Source organism: Neopelma chrysocephalum, unplaced genomic scaffold (genome assembly GCF_003984885.1).
Source record: "Neopelma chrysocephalum unplaced genomic scaffold, ASM398488v2 Primary Assembly neopelma1_70, whole genome shotgun sequence".
In the NCBI taxonomy this organism is placed as follows: Eukaryota; Metazoa; Chordata; class Aves; order Passeriformes; family Pipridae; genus Neopelma; species Neopelma chrysocephalum.
The window spans coordinates 9328321-9350818 of record NW_020897730.1 but is presented as its reverse complement, the minus strand read 5'-3'; the positions used below and the strand labels follow the sequence as shown (position 1 = coordinate 9350818).

Below are 22498 nucleotides of genomic sequence, written 5' to 3'. Positions count from 1 at the left end.
AAATGGGACATGAAGCTTGAGAGGGCAGTTTTAAATGCAGCCTCTTACTATCAACACACTGGGAACCTAGGAAGCAAATATCCAATATGCACTGGAGACCTGCTGTCCTGCGTGACTACCGAGCACATCAGGCAGAGGTGATGAACAAGCTGGGTGCAGTCATTATACCTCTCAGTCTGGGAGAGATTTATTCTGGCCCATCAGAAAGAAATGAGACAGGACTGTGTGACCGGACTTGCAATAAGTTTCAAAAAAAGAAAGTCATGACCAGGACAGGAAATGAGTTTGGCAGAGGTCCCGACAAACCCAACACATGATATTGGCCCTTAGCGTCTTGCTCATAATAATGCAAAAAACCCCATGGAAAAATAACAGTAGTGACCTTTAAGGACCAGAAACCAAGCTGAACTGGGGAAATTCTTAAAATTAATACTTTTAAATAATAGGGGATATTATCGCCTCTGATCCCTGGCTCCACACCCACAGAAACAAAAACAAACCTTTCTTACAGAGAATTTTTTAGACAATAGTGTTATTTGTTGGTTTGTTTTCAAACATTTATTTCCTAAGATAGGCCTGTGTCAAACTGATGCGTGGGGGACTGGGAAACACATCTGGAGATGTTTGGGGGTAGTTGTACACAAATCCATTCCCAAAGTAGTGGTCCAGGAGCTCTAGAATTATGTAGCCCCAAGACTGGGAGAAAATAAACCTTATAAAGCATATGTGACTGGGACCTTTACATGCTGCCACATTACAAATATTAAGAAAGTAATTTTCCAAAGACCTGTACACCAGTTTTAGACCAGCTTACCTCACCTGACTAAGCTGGTATTAGTCAAAGCCTGAATTCTTTCTTTACTTTTGGTTTTGTAGGGTTTGAGTGACAGAGACTGACCTTTGGAGAGAAGCAGACTCATGCAGCCTGCAATAGTGCATGCATATGAACAGCTGCTAAATGTCCACCAGCTTGAAGAGAGCTGATTTTGGATTGGTATTTCAGGTCTAATATGAGAGGCTCTAATCCACACTGGAACCTCCTGAGCCCGTATCTACATGCTCAATCACCAGGCTGTCGGCAAGCACATTTACTCTACACATTACTCAGTCACATCTGGTGCTCAGTGTTCAGCACTGTCCCTAATTTACCTCTTCCTAGAGCAGGTCCTTGTTCCTGCAATGGAGAAACCCCACCTACCCTGCAATAACACACCGGTGTGAGTACCAAACAGTATGTCAGTTCAGCACACTCAGGGTCCTAAAGTCTGCCCCACATTTACTGAGGTATGTAAATGAAGCTAAATCCAGCACCTGCAGACTTAATTCCAGTTGCTTAGTCCAATTGAACTAAGGAGAACAGCTTTCAGAGATGATCTAACCATCATCCCCACCCACTGTGCTTTAGCTCATGAGGTTATGGCAGTCACACAGCACACAGGAAGGGGATTCCTTTCAGCTGAGACCAGAGATGTGCACTGGAGGACGCCAGAAGTGCACCCAATGCTGGCAGGATCCTGATACAGGTCAGAAACGGTGCTAAAAGCCCTCAAAACACTCACAGCACGGATATTTGGTTTGTGTGCTGATCTGCTCCCACAAAGCACATTATCTGCTGAGGCAGCCTCGAGGGTCTCACCCACGGGCACTGCTGTGAACCAGCACATACCTGCAGGAAGCCACAACTTGCCTGCCTGCCTCATGAGGTATGTTACTTGTACAGCATCACACACTGAGTACACATGGAGTAAGGTCTCTGCCCATCCCTCTGCTTTTCTTTCAATAGTTTTAGTCTTACACTTTCCTGCTCACACCTTTTTCTCCTCTCCTACTTCTGTCCTTACCCACCTCTTCATTCCTTTTAATCCTGCCCTCATTTTCTTTTCTTCTAATATCTTTCCTGTTCTCTTCAGCACTCCTCTAGTGCCCCTTTCAGTTCTTGGCCTTTGCCGTTTTTCCCCATTGACTATTATTCCTTTCGGTTTTCATCAAGTCTCCTGCACTATTTCAGTTGTTTATGGGAAAGGCTTGACTAATTGTCAGAAAACCCCAGTCACAGATCAGGTCCACAGTGTCAGGTGTTGTACTAAGAGGAAGCACTCAGCTCATTCCTCTACAAGGACTTTACTACTTGAGCTTAACCCTTCTCTGCACAATTACTCCTCTTTGCAGTGTGCTCTCAAAAGAAGCCACACAATGACACTTATGTTTAGGCAAGAGACTGAGGCTTCCTACCATAGCTGGGTGGGGAAAGGGGTGGAGTGTCTTTAAGTGAAGCAGATTTTGTGGCTGAAGGCCAGCCAGAAACCTATGGATACTCTCTTTCAACCTTTAACGCTCATCACATTACATAGGCATAATAGTCCAGTATTTCCACAGGCACCCAATGGCACTGGACTTAGAGGACAGAGCAAATTACTACTGCCTCCTGAGACAACAGGTGTTTGCTCTTCACATTTATTTTAATTCCTTTGACTTTGCTGCAGTTCATAAGAGACTAAAAATTTATTACCAGAGCTGTATGAGAGTTTCACCATTTCTGCTTTACCATAGAGAGGAGTGACAGTGCAAGCAAGGCGGAAAAGAAAAAAGAAAAAGGAGAGGGAAGGGAGGGAGGGGAGGAGAGGGAGGGAGAGGGAAGGGAGTTAAATCAATCAAACCCTAAAAATTAACATTGTGGGAAAGCTTAGCAAGCACAGTGACTAGAAGATTTATAAAAGTGGGTAAGAGCATACTGACCAAGACTATTGCTGTAGACTCACCAGAGACATTCTGAGAACAAATGATGCCTCTTTAAAGGAAACCAGGTATTAAAAAGAACCTTATTCCCCTGTATTTCTTATTATTTTTCAATAACCATATAACACTTCTGTGGTAAAATAGTAACACGAACTTATGTTGACCTTAGATATTTGAACTCAGACCAAAAGAGAATAAGAAATACCAAGCCCACGAGCGGCAGAAGTGAATGGGGTTATTCATAACTTTACTGTGGGAGGCTCACCAGAGGTGGCAGCTCCCAAAACCACGCACTTGCTCTGCATTCAATGTCCTGTTCCTCCTCATTGGAGGACAGGAGTGGCCGGTGCTTACTGGACTACAAAACACACCATCATTGTCACCTTCCTCAGTACAGACATCCACAATGCCTACAGAGTGTGCTGTCTTTGTGTTCCCCCAAAGGCCAGGTTGCACATTTGCATTAGGGAGCCACAGTTCCACGCACCTTGGGTTCCCCGGACCCCAGTGTGGACAGAGTGCTAATGCTGCCTTTGGTTGGGGAGCACATGCTTGCCAGCATCACCACCAGTTAGTTCATGACAAGGGCACTTGTGATGGCAGCCAAAAATAAAGCATTAACTTCAAAGTTAAAGGACATGAGGTAATTTTGATCCTGCACTCCACCCTCATTTTATTTAAAAAAAAAAAAAATCACAGTGACATACGATATGTCTGCTAACCTCAGGCTTCCAACCACCAAACTAATTCTTCCTCCTGCAGGTACCTCATCTGAACATGCAAGAGAAATTCTTTGGGGGACAACTTGTCTCACTGAAACTGAAGGTAAGCAGATCTCAAGAGAAGTCAGTCAAACTTGGTTTCACATCTGATCACACTCATATGTCCTAACACAAGCCTTTGCTCCAAATGCATTTGAAGTTTTAAGGATGCTGCCAACTTTCTAGCTGCTTAACACAAAGAGTTAGCCAGAGGAGGTGCCCCAAGAGAAACTTGACTGTAGAGGGAAATTAAAAAATATCTTCTGAATAGAGACCACAGAACGTGAACTGCCAAAACATGCTTAGAAGTTTCCTTCATAACCTTGTAAAATACTGAAGAAAGTCACAAGTGGGACAATTTCTCCTTTTAAGAGGAAAATTTATTCCATTGTAATTCAAAATGCAAGGCCCGTTAAATTTATAGACTTCACATTTTATTCAGTTATAAAATTCTTGCCCTTATTTTTCAGATCTTGTCAGAGGCCTCAGCCCAAGTCCACAGTTGTGCTGGCATTACAGTGCTGCCGACAGAAGGACACTGTAGAGGATCAGCACCAGGACCTGCCTCCATGTTATCCCACCACACAGCAAAACAACGGATTAAACCTATTTTTCAGCTTCTCCTTTGACAACTTACCCCATAAAAAAGTTTTTTTTCCAGTAAATAATTTCTCACTCCTACTAGTTGTAGTGCTGGCAGAATGGGGAATGTGCAGTATGGGCTTAAAAGGTTGGTGGTCCCCCTCCTGTTTGCTGCCAGAGAAAAGCCAGGGCAAACTACAGCTCTGCAACTGACTCAAGCTCATTTCAAACTGAAACTGGATTACTTGTGGGCAAAGCTTCCCTAGGGAGTGTGGCTTGCAGGATGGACTGCTCCGGATATTTAGTTCAGTCACCTCAAACTCCATTCCTTTCCCCAGAGCCCGTGGTACTTCAGCACTAAGGTTTGGTGCTTAGAGGTATCTCCCAAGTTTCCAGAACACTTGCATTATGGGTACACCTTCCTGAGCTGCTGAGCAACATCAGATACCGTTAATGACAGTGCCAGAGCTGCTCAGACTCTACACATTTGTCTACCAGCACTATCACACTCTGCACTAAAACTATGAGAACATTTAACCAAATATAAAAGATAAAAAATACACACATTAAAAGGAAATCGAGATGATCATCAAAACCTCTGTTCTTACAAGCCTAGAAAGTGGGGTTTCTGATGCTTAATTAAGTTCAAAGAACAATGTTCAATGAACTCTATTCATCCCATGGCAAGTGCTCCAACTTCAGGTAGGTAAACACCTGAATGATGCTGCCACTCAACTACTCTTGTCAAAGCCATTCATTTAAGATTGTCATGCTGAAGAAGCCACGACACTCCTTCCTTCTCCAGACTAATACTGTTGTGTCTTTATACGCAACTTCCTAAGACGTGTCTTTCTTTTATTTTATTAAATGCTGGAAATATTTTGCTGCTTGTTGAAGGTGACACATGCTTAGGGTGGACAAATAAAGCTCATGCACCTCATTTGTGATCTGAGCAGTTCTTTGCACATAATTCAGTTTTCCAGTCAATCTAATTACAGTCTGAAGTTACTGCAGCAAAGACTTTCAAGTACAAAGCAAAGAAAACCCAGTAGGAGTGAAAGCCGTTCATTAATCCTGGCTGGTATTGGTAGGAGTGGCTTGTGCCCTCGGGCTATTCTCCCCACCTTAGCATTCAATCTTTATCTTACCTATTATGTGAATCAGATGGTAAATATTTTACTTTCTGTAAACTACAGTAACCTTTATGGTGATCGCAGAGACCGTTTGTTTTGTGATACCAATTTCTTTCTTCCAATCTAAAACATTCCTGAGCAAGATCCCCAAACAATATTAACTGACACTGTGGCAATGATTTATTGAGAGGATGGGAATAAGCTAAGAAAGCCTATTCATGAGAAGAATTTATTCCTCTGTAATACCTTTAATAAAAACAATAATCTATTCATCCTTCTTTACTTTTCATCATCTCTTATTTGAAGAGACTACATCTGCCACATCAATTGCTGCTAGAATTTAATTTTTAAAACTTCAAGTCTTTAAGATCACAGGTAATTTAACCCAGCAAATGCAGAACTTCACCACTTCGGGGCATGATTTTTTACAAGGGCGGGGGGAAAACCAACCTCACCCCCAAACCCTGCAGGTATGAATTCTGCCTTTTCCTTTTGATTTTGCAGGGCACACAGTTTGTCTTCTAAGATGCAGCCGGCCCCTTGGGAGGGAAGGGGCAAATCTGCCTGGGCCAGTGAGGTCCTCATGTGAGCGGCCCACTGGGGAGTGATGCCTGTCTGCCACATGTTTAACCCTGTCTCTTTGAACTAGCCCACAGCACTTTGAGGGTTTTCCATTCAACGCTGGAGCCAGAGGCAATTCCACAAAACACTTCACCATTCCTGGCATAGTTATAATATGTGGTCATCTGCAATTCTGAACCCACAAAACAGCTTATAAATCATAGCAAGGCTGGTGGAGCATTAATGAGTCTCCCAAAATGCTGATAGGGTTTTTCTGAGGGCAAGTGCAGGAGACTTAGAAGCCCTCAGAGCCTGTGCTGGGCAGTGCTCCCACAGGGCAGTGGGGACATGGCTCTTTTCATCAGGCTGCATTAGCCCATCAACGAAAGAGCATAAACCCCTTTTCTCTCCCACAGAGGAGGGGACCTTTTCCTGACAGACCTGCACAATGAAGGCACAGTGTCGTCTGGCTTTGGGGGAAAGCACAAGGGCGAGCAAAATGAATCTGATACAAGAGGTGAGGCAGAACCAGGCGGTGCCTCAGCTTAGCTCTGATCCAGGCATCTCACCAGTGCCAGATTCAGGCCATGAACAGGGCCAGGGGGATCCCAGCTCTCCAGAAGGGCTGAGTGAGGGTCAGTGAGGAGACCCCAGCACCCCTGCAATCCACAATCACCACAACAGCAGTGAGAACAAACACTCTGTATTCCAGACACAGACTGTGGCAACCCTTTATGAATGGTCAAAACCAAAATTAAGCTTGTGGGACTGTAGCATGATGTTCTGAGCAAAGCCATGACAGCAACAGCTAATTCAGAAGTTTCTGTTCTCTTGAAATGTTGGAGGTCAGCACCCATCACGAGTTCACTGCCCTGGCACAAGCTCTGGGCTGCACATGCCACTGGGGCCACCACAACTCAGTGTCTGCTCTCCTTTCCAAAGTCAGCTGTCTCTGGGGATAGGTGAGATTATCAAACAAGCCATTGGTTCCCAGACTGCCAACAGACCCATCAGGGACTACAACCCATTACACCTCACAGCTGGGCCACACCTACCTGGCACTCAGTCAATGGCAGCACATGAGGGCTGTTGCAGCCTGGCACACCAATCCCAGGGAATCCCCTGTGCCCAAAGGCAGCTGGGCAAAGGTCCTGCCACAGCCAGTGCCGAGACACATTTCTGTTACAGTGTGTCACAGGACTTCTCCACCCGTGTCCTGGTGGTCTCTGCTGCCTGCAGAGGCTGCACGTCTGCTCCCAGCCACTCCCATCACCCCTGCCCTTCCCGCAGAACCCCATGGAGGGCCATCTCTCAGACAGACCCGTCATTGGGAACAGGGGTTTTGCCCTGGACTGCTGGCTCCAGGAGTGGTGTCAGGAGGTACTTGCAGTCCCTGTGGTAAGAGGGAGGCATTGGCCCAGTGCTGGGATCAGCCAGGCTGCAGGGGAAGATGACAGGTGAACAGGTGGCCAGTACTCAAATATTTATCCTGGCCTGCAGCTTGCTCTCTCCCCTCATTTACAGAGGTTGTCCTCCTTCCCCAAAGTACAACCCACTCCCCAAGAGAGCACATGCATCTCAGCAACCAGCAGCAGTTTAAAACCCTCTGCTATCCCAGTAGTGTCCCATGGGTTCCAGGTACCAAGGGAGGAAGGTAATTTGAAGCAAAGCACTTGAAAAAGGCCTCCACTACATCCTTGATCCCCATCTCTCAGCTCCCAGGCCCTTACACAGCCCCCCTACACTGCACTACTAACTGCTTGAAGTCGTCCCCCCACTCCTTAGCTCTGGATCAGTAAGGACAGTGGTCTCTATCGTCTATGCCCTGAACACACTCTGCCAAATCCTGCTCAGAGCCACAGGAACTCTTCAGCTGAAGATAGAAGCGTGAGCTGCTCTTGACCAAAGCACTTATTTCAAAGGTGGTGTAACTGAGTGTAAAACATGAGAAGAGACAGGGAAACCTGATCTGGCATTTGTTACCCAGCAAGCAGAGATCTGGCTAATGCTGTTCAAGGGAGTTTGTTTAAGGTCTTACATTTATTTATCATCCTGTGCTTGCAAGGGAGATCCTTTTCTTCGTGTTATACTCCAACAGGAGTCAGGCAGAGTTCACTTCTGGGAGCTGTGGGAGAGTAGGAGACTGACATCTGCTATCCAAAAGGGAAGGGATTCCCCCACCCTCCAACCAAATTCAGATATGAAAGTGGATGGATGCTGATACTGCCTTCGGCACTGAAGCTGCAATATGCTGTGTGGGCAGATCCCACTTCAGCAGCGTTCATGGTAAGATCACACAGAAATAAAGGGAAGTCTGGATGAATGAAGGATGAATGTCACGTCTAGGCACACAATCTGAAAGTTCAATTCAATTTCTATATGGGCTTTTACATTCTTGCTTACTTCACATGCCAGATGAAGACTTATTTAAAGCTGTGTCAGAGAGTTCTGAAAGATAGCTTTCATTAAATCTACTTAGTTCCTGAATCTATTTTTTTTCAAAAAATTCTCTCTCCTACCACCCATTATTCCCATCTAGTAGTCTTTCATTATTTGTTCAGCAGTGCATAATACTGCTCTTTCTTTTTAAAATTATCCTCATTTGATTGCAGTGATCAAAACCAAAGGAATATAATGAGAATTTCTCTATTCAGTAAATAGAGACAATCAACAAGAGATGCCATAGGGGAATGTTTTTAGCCAATTCTTCAAAAGGACACCAAACTGCTCTGTTTCATATTAGATCTTACAGAAAATCAGGCAGGACTAACAGACGTGAGTACAAACAGCTTGGACCAGCTGCCCGCCACCCCACTGGGTGGGTTCCTCTAAGGCAGGATGATGGCCACGTGCCTGCATAGTTCAATTGCCACGGTGACACATTTGTGCTTGAAGTGACAGTGTCCCCATCACACTGACATGTCACTTCTCAGGCACTACAGCATCAGCATCTGACACAGATTTATAGAATCATCAATGTTGGAAAAGACCTCTATGGTCATCAACTCCACCTGTTAACCCAGCACCACCATGTTCACCACTAAACCACGTCCCCAAGTGGGGCAGGAGGCAAAGCGTACCTGAACCAAAGCCTGAATCTGTCCTCCTGCTTAGCTCTGTTCATTCCTCGGCTGTTTTCCTGGAACGAGTCCAGTAGAGAGCACCAAGAGGTGTCTTTACATAGTCAGGTGTTTCAGAAAGGCTGGTCCCAAGAAAAAAACCCAAAACTTAAAAAACAAAGCACCCCTTTAAGACCCTGAAAACAACTAGAGCACTCAACCACAAGATTTTTAAAAATTACTGAAAAACAACTCAAACAACCAAAACACTGTATGGTTTATACATACCTTTTGTATATGCCTTCCAGAGTTCAGTGCTTTGGGTTGTATCTTTTATCTCTTCCTCTTTATCATGAAGAGGTTATGTTTTCTATTGTGTGAAGTTGTATTTTTTAATTGGAGTCAAACTTCTCACAAAGCCCAACTCCTGGCAACGAAATGCTCCCTATCATCAGGCCTGTGATGAAACCTCATAATTTATCAGTGCTGGGATCTATGTATAGACCAGAGTGCAAGAATTTCCTGCTCAGATCCCAGCCACAACACGGCTGTGACAAGGCTATCAGGGTCACAGAGAAGCACATATATAAATCTGGACTGTTCTGTGTGCCTTGTGCTCTGCCAGCCTCCAGGAACGTGGATATTGCCGCTTTATGTAAAACCCAATGACTTTTCCCGACTGCTCTTTTCTCTGACAAGGAGGACCTCCTTAACAAGGCACCCGCAACAGGAATTTTGCCTAATAACAGTACTGCCACATTAGGAAACAGCACTTCATGACCTCTCCAAAACAAAACATATTTTAATTATATCTGAGATGATATCTTTTTATATCATCTAAATCAGAAATCCAAACCAAAAGGAGGGAGGAGAAAAAACAATAAACAATCAAACTGGTAGAAGTCCATGCTCTCAAGCACATTCTTTGAAAAAATAAAGACACAGCCTCTTTCAGCATATCCGTAGCCAACAATACTAAACTGAACCAACTTGCAGTGTACGCATTGTAAATCGTCTCAAACAGGAGGCATCCATGTTCGAGCCATTAAAACACACTGATTGAAAAGAAAGCAAGCTAGGATACTCTGACTGAATGACTTGATGTGGAATGCACAGCTTCTGCAGCACTCCAGCATGTGCACAACCAACAACACTGGTGGGACCATGGGAAACTGGTATCAACCATCTCCGAGGAGGTGCTGCAAGTTCCTCCCATGTCTGGAACAGCTTTGTGTCAGTGCTGGTCTCCCAGGCACGTAGATAATTAATTAGGCACTCTCCTCCCTCCTGCACTTCCATTTTTACAGCGAGTGTTTCTGAATCCACTTCTAGGCTGTGCAGAGAGGAATTTTTGCCTTAAATGTAAAGCCACTGCAGTTCCTACACTGGTGAGCCCTCCCAGACCCCTGAAGAGAAGAAAAGGCAGAGCTCTCTGTGGCTGCACAGTCCCACAGATAGTGTCTGTTTAGCTGATGTACCAATGCATTTAAAGAGATACCTTAAGGACAAAAAGGTACAAGTCCAAGCTCCAGGGAAGGGATTTCTACCTAATAGCTGCAAGTCATTTGAGATGTTCAAAACATAAGCTAATTTATGTAATGACAGCAGGAGCTAAGTCTCAGCTATTTAATTATAAAACCTTCCCCTACAGAGTCTTGTCTGTGCTTCATTTCTGTGAAATGAGTGAAGAGCATTTCTCCACCCCACAGATCAGTTTTCAGTTAAATTCAGTGTCAGTAAGTGATGGGCTCAGAGAAGTACTCCAGTAGGTACAGATCTAGTGGCGATCCGGACCCCTCTAAGTATCAAATATCATCTTCAAGACCTTTACATCATAACCCCGATCTAGTTCACAAACCAAAAGGAAAGTCATCGCGACTGATTGAAATTCAGCATCTTCCTGGTGTGTTCCATGAGTAAGCACCAAACACACACTGGAACTAAGCTGCCTCTAGAGAAACCTTACAGTCTGTTTACATAGCTGCACAGCCCAGAGAAAACATTCAAGACTTTGCATCATAACCAAGACATAAATTGACTCCCCATCACTGTATTGCATCTGGCCATCATTGTTGGTGTTGTCCTACCCTGCTTGTTTCTCCTCAAATCCCCTTCTCCTTTCTTCAGCAACACCAAGCAAGTCCTTAACTAAGAGTCTTTCCTGAACACCCCCAAACGCTTTCATCCCAGCACCCTGCAAGCCTGTGCTGCTCCCTCTGGCAGCTCTCCCTCCCCACAGCCCCTCTCCTGGCTGCCCACCCTGCCAGCAGCTGAATCCCAGGGGCTGACTGCAGGTGAGCTGGGGGATACCATCACGCATTTCCTCAGTAAGTGACAATGCATGTCTGGGGTGCTTTGAGAGAAGACATGGCAGTGACATTGGCTCTGTAACAAGGATTACACTCAGCTGGTGCAAGAACAACCACAGATAGCCAACAGCTCAGTGATCCTATTTAAATTAAAAAGTTGCAACCCACCATACTGCAATAGTCAAGAAGTGGAGCAACCTGCACCCACTCAAGATCTCTCCCTCAACAAAGACATCTGATTACAGGCATACTCAAACACAAAGTTGAGACCTGCACAGTTCCCTGTAATCATCTATTTCAAGCTGAGTATTAATGAGGCAGCAAATTTTATCAGGAAGAGATTATTTTCTCCTGATATCATCTATCCTGACATTATAGTGTAAGCAGTTGAAACATAACTTCGGACTCTGCAATCTCTACTACAAAAGGCGGAGGGAAAACATCATTCACTGGGCGGGGCAGAGTTTACACGTGTTTCTGTTTGCAAAAGCTCTAACAATTGAACTTTGAAAGCTGTTGGGCTGTTGTAAATAAGACAACATAGGCATACAACTGAACTGAGACATGCACAGGATCACAACACACCTCCTCTTCCCAAGCATTTTCAAGCTGCAGTCCTTGTTACAGCACTGTTTACAAAACAAGGAAAGTACAGCTCTACTAGATTTGATTTATAGAACAGACATCCTCGTGGGTCCTTCAAAGGTACAAATTCACAGCTGGTTTCATCTCAATGAACTGCACCAAACCCTCAGAAAAACAAGAGTTTTACATATCATGCATGTTGCATAATGAAAGCATCTCATCAAATTGGCTGGGGGGTGGTGTAAAGTTTGGGTACTGAATTTGAGAGCTGTCAAGCACCCACTGCTTCTTCTTGAAGTTAAAGAGTTGTGGATATTCAGCGTGCTTTGGGATGAACCCTGGATGAATCACAATTCTCCAAATGCACAGCAAAGGCTGACATTGTTGAGGCACCTGGTCAAATTTTACTGCCTTAAATGGCAACATCTGTAGCTCATTAAAAATTAGAAATTAAAAAAAAAAAAAAAGCTTAACTAGCAAAATATATCCAAACCTGTTTCATCCCGAAGGACCAGGGAAGACATTAAATGAGACATATGTTAAGTCATATTGCTTAACACGTGGTCGGAAGGTGCTCAGAAACCACAGTGACAGCAATATCCAAACCTGAGTAGAACAAAAGAGACAGCTGAACGTCTCAGGAGAGTATTACAGCATAGCCTGTGTCCAATGTCAAAATAAATAAATAACATCTCAATTGACTACACGTATGACAAATTGAAAAAAAAGATCAATTCCGCTTTCAAACAATAAAACTAGGAAATCCCTTAATTCTGCACCCTGTGCCTTAGGTAGTGACATATTTGTATAAGACACTGATTTTCTCACACATGCTGCCCTCTTAAATGCCACGATTTGACCTCTTGATCACTTGAGCTACTTCAGGATTTCTGAAAGCCATAACCAATGGCTACAGTCAAGGTAGTGGCTGTCACAGGGGATCTCAGCACTAATGTCAGCTCCCAGGGTTTCACTATTCGAATTTTCTATCCTCAGAAAGCAGCAGTTATACTGGCAGCTCCTGCCCTAGGACCTACAGGCACCAGCAAGAAGCCCACAGGCAGCTGGGTCCAAAGGAGTCAGCCAAACAGCAGTGGCTGCTCAGGTTGGATGGCCAAGAAGACTCCTGATACAATTTGCAAAGGAAAACCAACCGAACTTGCCAATTTGGCTTTATGAGAACCTTGAGCCAAACCTCACTCGCTGGGACTTGCAGCTCTTTGATCTTCATAAAGACAAAAGATGAAAGGTAATGACTGTTCTTACTGAGGTGAAATCTTCACAAGGTGTGATGTCAGCTTGGTCTGACTACACAAGTCCAAGAGCAGGAAGATGGAGGTTTGACAAAACTGACAGGGGACACTGCTGGGCTACAAAAAGAAACCTAAAATACTTCAGCAAACACATCACAGAAGCTTGCATGAAAGCCAAGGAGAAGTGCATAAAGAAAACACATCAGGTTGCACACAGTGGTTTAATCAGTAAATGACTGATTAGATTTCCGTGCAAAACAACGCAAAAGGCCATCATTTTTAAGGCATCTGAGGCCACATCGCTGTGCAGAAAGCACAGTCAAATGCCTGAGCCAGATGGCAAATCAAAGTCCCAGCCTGATGAACAGCCCTGAGGTTAACCAGTGTCCAACAGAACTGATGTTCTTGTACAGGGACAGACAGGGGGGAAAAAGTGAACAAAAATACCAAGACATACCAATCATATCTACTTTGTTAAAGGAGACTTGCAAAATACTTTAAAGAATTCTGATTGCTTAAAAGGAAAAAAATATAGCATAAAAAACTCATAACACTGGCCCTAAGTGAAACATAACTATAAATGCAGGAATACACCGTAGGGAGAGGTACATTATCAGACTGATGGAAAACGATGAACTTCACAGTCACAGGTCTTTCTTATGGTCTAAAACTGAAGGCATAAATTAAGCTAAGTACAGATTAAGAACGGTACTTACTCTGATCTAGTTTAAGAGAAAAGTGCTTGTGGAACAGGAGAAGGAGGAAGAGGGAGACCCACAATTACTGCTGGTATATCCAGGATGAAGGAGGAAACTGGGGAGTGTGGGGGGAAAATTCTATTGTGATAGGAACCCCATCATCTTTACTGCAACTAAAACTCAGAGACTTAGTGGAGTTATAAATTTTCCTTTACAGATTTGTTTCATTGGTCTCCTGTGAGGTTTATTAGGATTAAGATAGTGCGGATGTTTGGTGATGTTTGATTAGCAAATGGGTATTTCCATCCTCTACAAGTGACTTCAGAGTTCTTCAGTTGTTTGCTAAAATCCACTCCAGTCTCTCAAAAGCATCTGGTACAAAAACTACAATATATTGCAGTACAGGATATGTCTGAATTCAGTGACTTTGGTGGTTCTATGAACTCAGGAGATTTTGGTAGCGACTGCCATATGCTTCAGTAATTTTGAATTTGATGATTTGGCAGGGTCTGCTCACACTCAAGCCTCTGCTGATCTGCAGAAAAACTGCTTACTGTAGTAACTGTAGAAACACTGAGGGTGTTGGAGGAGCTCCTGCTTTCTATCCAAAGAAAGGGCTAGGACCTACATTGTCCCGGCTTATCAGCTGGTTTTAACAGGAGGCATTACCTCCCCTGCCAGCCTAGCCCTGCTTCTGGCCTTTGGCTGGCAGACCCAGAGAGAGCACAGAGAGAGCACAGAAGACTGCAATGATCATAAAGCTGGGGGAAGAGATACTATAAAACTCTTCAAGTCCCAAATAAGCGTCTCTGTATCATGAACAATGCAAGTAGAAACACTGTTACAGACAAATGAAACAGAGAGAGGTTTGTCCCCATGGGAAAGAGCCAGACCCAAAGGCTGCTGCTTCCACAGAGCCATTTCCCTCCCTCCTGCAGGCACTAATGTAGACCCTTAAGGTCATTGGCAGAGGACACACAAATTTGTCTTCCACAGGGAGTGAATGGGAATAGCAAACTGGAGGCAGAGGCTAAAGAAAGCATTTGTTAACAGCACGTTTTACAAATGGGAATGTTGCCTGTCTTGACATGCTGCATGTGAGCTGAAATACAGCTCACTGGGTGGGAGCTGCCAGAGGCAGCAGGAGTTGTTCTTCGGGCTCCTTGGGAAGCCCATGAAAACAGACCCAAGTGCCAGGGCAGGTACCTGCAGGGCTCTTTGCCCTCTGCAGCACATCCCAGCCCCGCTCCCCCACACATCAGCTGGTAGGGCCCTTACACCCTGTGGGGAAAGAGCAAGGCAGCAGCTATTTCTTCTTGAGATGAAAACACCTACTAACACTTCCCAAACTCCTCCATGCAAAACAGTGAACTACTCCTACTCCACAGCAGTGACTGACCACAGGGCAACTCATACACGTTATACAGGGGAAAAGGTTGTTCCACTTTCCAGTATCAGACTCCTCTATTTGCACTATAGAAATACTGTCAAAATGCTTTGCTGTACTGGGCATTTTCCATCTACATCATAAGAGTCAATCTTTGGAGGCAGAAGCTGTTTTCAGGGCATTCCCCAAGAACAGGGAGATAAAATGAGCAATCACCATGTCTGTTTTGCAGTTGGAGGCAAAGGCATTCCCCTGCCAGCTTCTGAACAAGCAGCTGTTTTGTCACAGCACTGTGACAAGGCCACACAGTCCCTTACAGCAAGGTGCTCACACAGCTACAGAGCTGCCAGCATTCCAGTGAACATCTCCACACTGCTGTGAGCAGGGACAGGAACAAATCCCACGTTCCCGGGTGCTGGCTACACAACCTGTAGCATGGCACTGCACTGATCAACAGCTACATGGTCTAGAGGATATTTTCAAGGTCACAAAATTGTCAAAAAATTGCTCTCTAAGTTTGAAAACCTTACCTCTGGAAGTGTTAGCTGTCAACAAAGAAGGAAAAAGAATACCAGGAAGGGGTGTGGAAAGAGGCAGGACTGTCCCTTGCAGCAGCTTCCTGCAACTAAATTAGGTTAAGCAGAACGAGACCACCCTGCCAACCACCCTGAGGAATTCTGTGGCTGTGGGAAGCACACACTGTCAAATAAAGGAGAGCAGGAGCGACAGCTAGACAGAAAAATGGAGAGTGATAGGAGAAGCTCACAGTAGCTCTAGCAACTGCCTGAGGACACGCTGGGAAATTTAATGTATTAAAATAACACTTTTAAATAATGTTCTAGTTAATTGATGCTAAATTACAGCTGAATGCCTGTAGAAGTGCTTCTGACATCTGAACTAATACCAATTCAGTTTATCAGGATTAATATTATTCTAATACATGCCAAAGGAATTAATAAGCATTGGTACTTTAAAGCCTTTAAAGTCATGTTTTGAGATAGTTTAGCTTTCTTATCCCCCTTCTCCTTCCTCTCAGCCCTCATGAAAGCTTGCTTGCAAAACCTATTAAAAATAGAGGTGTTTTCACAAATCTTATCCAGTTGAATGATGATGTCATTCTTATCATACTACTTGTTATACCTGAAGACTGGAGGAACACTTCACTTCTTGCAACCACCAGAAAGAGAGGTAGGCCTGGTGCAAAAATAGTATCCTGTTAAGAAAACATGCCCAAAAAGGAAAAGAAGGTATGATCACACCTCTCCACCTCCCATCAACAAGACAAAAACATGAAATATTACCTACTGGCCAAGCTATGATTACAGTAGTAAAAACACTCTTAAGTTTCACTCTTCTGTTTACATACAACTAGAGTTCCACGCCTGCCTCCCACTTTGCTCCAGGACATCTGGGAAACAGAGGGCTGGGGGAGAGAGGTGGCTGGGGAAGGACACCAACTCTGCCAGTCCTGCCCTTCTTGTCGTGACAGGCCCCACATGCCCTGTAAGCTCACAAAGCTCAGAGGCAGCAAAAGCAACTGCACAGCAGTTTTGATGGCTCAGGCAAAGGAATTGCTTCCCATCACCCCAGCCCCCTGACCAAAGTGCCTTCCAGAGCGGCCTATATTTCAGCTCTGAGAGCCACACGCTGGGCTGCAGGTGTTAACTCACAGGCTCTCTGCTGTTATCAGTCTCAAGTGTTGTTTTTCAAGCAGTGACACACAAGGAGTTGTATCTAAAATCTCATTAAAATTTAACAGGATTTGGCACCCTTAGCTTTCTGCTTCAGAAATGAAGTCTCCAGCTCAGTCAATGTTTTTATTTTCATATATCACATTGCTTCTCTCACAGCACCACATGCTAGCAGAGTAATTCAACAGCTGAAAACCAGCCTTTCATACCTTCCACCATTCATCACCTTTCACATTCTTTCCTTTGTTAATTGCTAAAGATAGTTTCTATTTACCACGGTGTGTGTTTATTCTTGTGTCAGGGATAGCCTGTCCTCAGAGCCCACTTTCTCCTTCAGAGAGCTTTCCAATATCAAAGCAATACTGGAGGAAGCTCAGGAGGAAGAGGACAAACCATTAAGGAATGGAAAGCCTTGACCTATGAGAGAATATTTAGAGTCAATCTGGTATTTCTTAAAATTATCCTGGTCAGGTGAGCTGTACTGGCAGGAACATTCAGGATCAGACAGTATAAAACTAATAACAGCCATGACCCAAGTCCTGGGTAACCTGACTTGGTGTTAGATACTGAAAGAATCACCTTCTCAGGGGTTCTGGATTTGAGTAATCAACAGCTAATGGGAGCATTAGTATGTTAAAAAAAAAAATTGCTGGATACAAACACCCCAACAAAACAGAAAAAAATCCCTCACCAACTACAAAACAACCTCCCCATGTCCAAACAAACTCGCTCCCAACTTGGATGTACTATAGTGAGGTGTCCCCCGTGCCAGCCACAGTGATATGGCAAGTCCAGATACAGTTGTCAGAAAAGTGGAAAACAAGAAAATGCTGGGACATGTTCAGTGATGTCAAAACTGACATTTCATAGCCTGATACAAGACAGAGATGATAACCTTTAAAACTAAGCCAGAAAAGAGGTAAACCAACAGTAATACTGCAGTCCCAGTAAGGCCTGTAATTCTCAGAGAATGTGGACCATCAGCTAGGATCTTGCTTTAAAACTGACGGACAGCAGTCCAAATTTCAGCTGTGCCACCAGTTAAAAAAAGTCATCTGGGGAAGTCCCCCCAACCCATCTGTAACTCTCCTTCCACTGATGTGTTATGCTCCAACGTAATTTTGCCAGGAACACCACTGTTGGCCCAGTAAACAAGACACCTGCTACTGTGGTGTCAGAGACTAGACGGAGTTTTAAAAGCAAGTGATAAATTATTCACCAAATAGATGAGGCATAAACATCAGCATGATGGCATGAAGCAGTGTAAAATTTGGGGAGGGGTTACTACAATGGGGAACTCTTAACTCAGCAGTGGCCATCCTGCTTGCGAATAATGTGCTATTGTCAATGAGGGCAATATGACCTCCAGGACGGCATGCAGATGTCAGGGAGGGGGATCAACCCCACTGTCCCACTGAGCAACTCCAGGAGTTCAAGAAAAAAATTTAGCTAAACTTAAAAAACAATTTTAAAAAATGTCATCCGATTGATAAGTCTTGAGCTTCAGTTCTCTCTTTGTATAATGCTGTTCCAGTCAGATTTATACCCCAAAACATTAAGACAAAATACATTTAATTAAGAACAAGAAGCACCAAAGCTTTCAAAGTTTTTCCTCTCTCAGACCCTTTTGTTTTCTCCTTCCTGTGGAGATTATTATTTAGCTGTTCAAAAGCACTTCTGTGACATACATGCACAACTGCATCCCATTTCAATCTGCGAGCGAGCAATGAATATTAGCTTAGCAATGCACTGGAAGCAGGACCCTAAAAGCCAGCTATCATAGGATCAGCAGAATGAGACACTGCACCCTAAAAACCTGTAGCTGTTCTGCTGGTGGCAGATGTGCAGCCAGCAGGATGCACACACAGAGGGACACAGGCTCATTCTCCACAGGCTCCACCATGCCACTTCCCTGTAAATTCCAATGGATGCATCTTAATGCCAGGAAAAGCTGGGGCAGCGTCAAACATGGAACTGATGGAAACACAGCAGCATGCCATGTTCATTCCCACATATTCATGATATTTTCCAGCCCTGTTGTTTCTCAGCAGGCCCAAAAGCTGAGCTCTGGGGCTAAATGCAAGAAGTGATGTGCTGTTTGGGGACATGGTTCAGTGATGGGCCTGGCAGTGCTGGGTTAAGGGTTGGGATCTTAGAGGTCTTTTCCAACCCAACTGGGTCCTTGATTCTAATAGAGAATCTTGAGCATTAGGCAGGCAGGAGTGTAACTCCTGTCAGCTGATCTATTCTGTGAGCTAAAGACAGATCAAAGGAAGGAAAAACAAATACTCTTCCTAACAAATGTGCGAGCTGATTAAGGACTTTAAGGAGACAAAGTATTAGAAAGGCCTCCTCCCTTCCAAGATAAAGACCCCAACATAGCAGGGCCGGAGACATGGGTGTGCCCCAAATATTTATTTATTTTGTTGCCACAAAGTGGCAGCAATGTCAGGGTGCTGGTGGAGTTCAGGTCCCCAAAGCCCTGCACAGGATACACTATTCTTCTGAAGTCTGAAGCATTTGGATGAAAAGTTTAAAAACCTCAAAGACACAGTGGAATTGATTTGTGATTAAAGGAAGGATTAAATGCTGAATCTGGGGCAATCAATAGCCCTGCTAATGCTTAGTGCAAGATTTCCTGCTCCAGTCAAACCCCCTTTTCTCTGCTTTGAGACCATTGTCCTTATCAGTGGAAAGATGATCCTTTGAAGACAACGTCTGTCTTTGTTTCCCCCCCTCCTCACCCCCCCCACCGCCCTCCCCACTCCCCCCCGTTCCTCAGCACTGCTGCACTACAGCCTCGCGCGTGCCTGAAATGCCACTGCCAGCCCGGGGACAAACCCTGCAGGATGCTCATTTCCCATCGGTATCCCTCTGCTTATCAATCAGCTCCCCTCCCCCCAAAAAATCCAAACCCACCCCAGCCCCAAATGCCACCCCCAAAAACCCCGTACACTCTTAAATGCACCAAAGACATAAATTTATTCTTAGAAACAGGAGGGGCTGCACTGGCCTGGGTTCGGCTTTCTTCTCTCCCACAGACTGGGCTGAATCTATGCAGCATGTCTACAGACAGTGACGTGGGATGTGGCTACCCTCACTATTAATTTTAACTTATCAGAATCCATAATAACAGCGATTAGTTCCCATTAAGCAAAGGATCTGCATGCTTACACTTCACAGCAACAGATTTTATTTTTTCTCCTGCAATTAAGTATTTTTATTAGCCAGATGGATCATGAAATTATTATAAAAACCAGGATGTAAACTCTCTAAAAGCACCTTAAGTAATTAATACTGATTTATAAACATTCAGGATTAGAGAACAAATACTTAATTCTCCCCTAATCCCTCAGCCAGCACTGCTTTGTGTTCAACATACAGGAATATAGATTAACCAGCCTGAAGTTAATAGCATTTGAAGGACAGAGCTGATCAGTCATGCATGGCACCGTGATAGGCAATATGCTTCCACCACTGATTTACTGTAACCTGTGGGATTAGGACAAATTCAAGAGACTGTCACTTCCCTGTTCCATTCCCAGCTTTCCCCATTAACTCACAGACACCAAGATTAAAGATATCGAACCTTTAAAGAGGATCAAACTGGTCAGTCACCTTATAAACCTATAAACCAGTGCACTACGCTGGGATACAATGCCAAAAGTGCTATCACCTATCTGTTGTTTCTGTCGAGTTTTATGAGAACTGATTTCTGTTCCCAGTCCTGCCAGTGACTTGGGGCAAGTCACGCCTTGACACTTCTGTGTCCCTTGTCATCCTTACTCCCCTCCTCTGCTCAGCAGGTCAGGCCTGGGCTGCCTTCTTTGATACAGCAGAGCCACATGCAGCACCACTCACTGTGAACCAGGCCACCAAGTACTGTTGTAATACAAACAATTATTAGTAATACAAGCCACCATCTGGTACTATTCACCTCTGTTTCAGGCTACATGTCAGCAGGAAATGCACTGGTTGGGGTGTTAGAAAGAAACTAGGGCAATTTTCCGAAAGGCTTCTAGGTACAATTCACTGAGCCAAAAAATGCTTATCTTTTCCTTTCCTAGCTGGTGGTGCCCTTCTGTTCTTGCCAGTTACACAACACCTTTAAAGGCAAAATATTCTCTGTGTAAATGAAAGGCCTAATCCAAAAAAACCCCAGCACCGAAGTGAATAAAAGGTGCCATTGAGGAGAAAAAGAGTCTGTCTAAAACCTGATTTCAAGCAAAGCACAAGAGCTGCTACCCTGTTGCATTATCACACAAGCACGAACACAGCTACACCAGCTTGGCAAACCCAGCAGAAGGCAGCGTGATCCAGTCTGCTAAGGCAGGATTTCACTCGCATGTTACATCCAGCTGCAACCAACCAGGAAGGAAGGATAAGAAAAGATATACAAAAATAACAAACACACTGCACATTTACCTGTCAGTCACTCCAATTCATCTAAGCACTGGATGGAGGGGAGAGTGTCAGAAGGGAAAAGAACTAAGTGAAGTACTGTTGTCTTCTGCAGGGAGCAAACTTGTTTCCTGGGAGCAGCTGTGCACCTGCATCAGCAAGAGTTAGCAGTTCATTTAGCACAATCATCAGTTCAAGCGTTTCAGGTGTTTTACAGCACAACCTTTGCCCACAGCACCAACTCCAAGGTCTCCTGCACGTGAACTGATACACATCAGGACCGCTCGTCACAGCATCTTTCCCAAAATAATCAGATCCTGCACTTATGTAGCACTTCAGCTCTCAAAAAAACATCTCGGTGTTTTATGAATTTAACAAGATAAAATACATGTTCTCTTTCCAGGTCACTTCACCCAACACTGCTGTGTGGGCAGCTTAGGGATGAAATGCTGCTGCAGTTTAATAGTTCACTACAAGTTTTATAGCATCAAGAAAATACCATCCTGTGCACCAGAAGCTGCATTTGGATACTTGAAATTGGGAGTTAGCCACACCTAAGGTAAGGGAAAAAAAAGAAACAACCCACAACCTGCTTGGTTTGTGTCTCACACTTGGGGGTTTTTTTCATTGCTGCCCAACTTATGGATTGGAAGAGAAAGAGCAGTTGTTTCCTTTATCCTCGCTGCCAGATTTGAACTTGATCTCTAATATTATTGTATTTGTGCTACTGTCACAGCTGCATACAGTCAAGTAACGACCAGCAGTGAGACTACTCTGAAACAGGTGTCCTTTGAAAGGCCATCAGCTCTTCTCCATCCACACAGTTTTAACAACGCAGAAAAACAAGTATCAGAGCAGAATTTTGTATTTTGCAATATTTTCTCCCCCACCGATCTGTCATCAGTGGTAGCTGACAAATCAGCTTCTGGACACATGCAGGAAGCTCCCGTTTGCCCAGTGGAAGTTGGGTCACTGTTTTCAATGCAAAGCACGACTCTTACTATCCCAGTTCAACTCTCACTACTCCCTTTGCTGTCCCCTTCAGATTATTTTAACATTATTCATAACATTGCATCCCCCCTTGCCTACTTCTGCTGCCTGGAACAGCTCTCTTATCTGTCAGCCACATCAATCCTCCAACTGCTTCCAAACTTTCTTCAAAAACCTCTTTCTTGTCACTGCTTAGCTCTCCTGTGTTTTTTCCTCCTCTATGATTTTGATGTGGTCATTCATCTTAGTGGAAATTTCCCCCAGAAAGGTTGGTATGTGCCACCAGTTACCTTTCTCACATGTTTTTAAGACATTTGATCCAATGAATAGTGTTGCATATAAAATAAAGCTA

The 22498-nt window shown here is 44.2% G+C and overlaps 1 protein-coding gene across 2 annotated transcripts in view; it reads right to left on the bottom strand.

The window, feature by feature from the left end:
- The window catches only part of GPC1 (glypican 1), a 201345-nt gene that overhangs the window by 147388 nt on the left and 31459 nt on the right, over nt 1–22498 (bottom strand). The window contains exon 1 of one of the 2 annotated variants that reach the window (XM_027686138.1): nt 2760–2856. The exons of the other annotated variant lie outside the window; for it this stretch is intronic. The gene's annotated coding sequence lies outside the window, so the exon portion shown is untranslated. Of the gene's footprint in view, nt 1–2759; nt 2857–22498 lie in introns of those variants that run through there. 2 annotated transcript variants of the gene reach the window in all.